Here is a 2,500-nt window from a genome sequence, read left to right on the forward strand (position 1 = left end):
CCAGAAAACCTCAAATCAATCAATCAATCAGAAAGAAAGAAAAGAACTTTGATCCACTCAACTTTGCAATGGAGTATCAGAAAATTCCGGTGTATAGCTTAGCAATTATTCCTCAAAATGAGTTGTACTTATTGGTGCTCGTCAGTATATATTTTCATGTCTATCTTCAGTATTGAAATAAAAGCTTATTACTATTAATTGAACCTCCAAGGCTTCCTTCTTATTAAACCTTATTTGTGATCTTGGATACGTAGAAGTGTTATATGAATTAGACAAAATATTTTGCTTAAATTCCCAATATTCAAGAAATTGAAATAAAATTGAGCTATCATTACTTCTAGCATTGCTGCTTGCACTGTCAGTGAAAATATTTAGACCAGTGTAAGTAAATATTACTCAGTTTCCAGAGTTCCTGTATAGCTTATGTGTTGTAAATATAAACAATGTTATCATAGTTACCACTGGATCCAAGAAAAAGCAAACTGTAATTTCAGATGAAAAATATATAGTGGGTTTTCTTTATTTGGTAATAAAAACAATGATCAAGGAAGTTATCTACTGTTATTTTCCTTCTTTTTATAAAAGAAAAATGAAATGTTTCTTAGAATATGATTTGTAGTTATTTTTTTTTAGCAACAAGAAGGAAAGATAAAACTGCCTGATTAAAAGAAACACTGAGTGAATATGGATGCAAAAGAAAATGATCATAACTCAGTAACTAACAGAATATTATCCTCTGGGTACATACTGGTTTAGATAGATATCTTTACATCAAAATATATCCAAAGGTAATGAAGTACGTATCTCGATCTTAGATACACTGACGTAAATGCTAAATGTGATTCTATGTCATACTGTCATTACATTGCAAAGCTAGTGTAGTTTGAATATATTAACTTTTATCGTCTATTAATTACCTTTGTTGATCTTCTGTATGAATTATATCACTCAGGAAATGTTTATTCATCTTTATTTGGGTACAATTAGATAAGTATATAGCCTACACACCCACAACCACACACACACCCACACCCAAAAACGCACCCTCACACACATACACACACGCACACACACAATATGTATACACACACACACACACACACACATATATATATATATATATACCTATATATATATATATATATATATAGGTATATATATATATATATATAGGTATTTATATATATATATATATGTGTATATATATATATATATATATGTATATATATATATTTATATACATATATATATATATATATATATAAATATGATATACATACATACATATATATATATATATATATACACCGAGAGTAATAGAGTTCTTTTAGATACAAAAAACATCCAGTTTACGTATGTCTTTTTGTATGTGACCAAATAATTATATATAAATTATACTGTTTATGCTTGCATTATGAACTAATAAAAACTGGTTGTCTGAAAGATTACATCCTTTAAGTTCCACTAAACCTTCTTTATCGAAAAATCATATTAGTAGTTAATCATAAACGTATTGAAAATTATCTTAAAAGTTTCTTCATCTGAATAAGAAGACGAACATATTATTACAGTTTAAACCCCATCTCAAGCCTACCATGACGGACCAAAAAAAAAGAAAAAAAAAAAAAAAACAAAAAAAAAAAAAAAAAAATGAGGCTTCTTCCCTTTGAATTTACCGGATAAATTCAAGGGTCAGGTCAGAGTCCCGCCTAACATAAATTACTGCAGCGTGGCTATTGTCATACGAGGCCCAATATAAAATCTATGCGAGAATTCCCGGTCGTAATATTTCTGAATTTCAGATGTGGAGTTGGTGTTAGCCTGCATATTTATTTTCTCCGAAATTTTCGGGTTGAGAATTTCATTTGTTATTTGTATAGTAGTGTTTTTCTCTTCATCGCGTTGTTCTTCTTGTGGAGGTTTAATATATATCCTGTCTGAGTATTATACCCCATATGTATATATATATATATATATATATATGTATATACATATATATATATATATATATATATACATATATATATATATATATATATACATATATATATATCTTATATATATATGATTGCTAGAAAAGAATGTTCATAAGGATGAATAGGATGGAGAAAATTATCAGAAAGTGTTTGTCAGATTATATTTGATTAAAAAGTAGAAGGAATAGTAAATGAAGAGAAGGGTAGTAGCTGGATTATTATTTGTTTGAAGAGAGAGGAAAATAAGATATAAATTCAGGAATGTGAGATTGATGAGAAGAACATAGATGCAAGAGCAATCAAAGTTAAAGGATATTCTAACAAGAAGTAAGAAAAAGAGATGGATATAGGCGAGACATATAATGTGACTTTCGGATAATAGATGGGCATTAATGATATTAGAAGGGGGTCCCTAAAGATTGCACAAGAAGGCAGGGGAAGGAAGAGAAGACGATGGATTGACGAGCTATGAAAGTTTGTTGGTATCAACTGACATAGAAAGACCATAAACAGATGCACGTGGA

This window comes from Palaemon carinicauda, chromosome 6, assembly GCF_036898095.1.
Source record: "Palaemon carinicauda isolate YSFRI2023 chromosome 6, ASM3689809v2, whole genome shotgun sequence".
Classification (NCBI taxonomy): domain Eukaryota; kingdom Metazoa; phylum Arthropoda; class Malacostraca; order Decapoda; family Palaemonidae; genus Palaemon; species Palaemon carinicauda.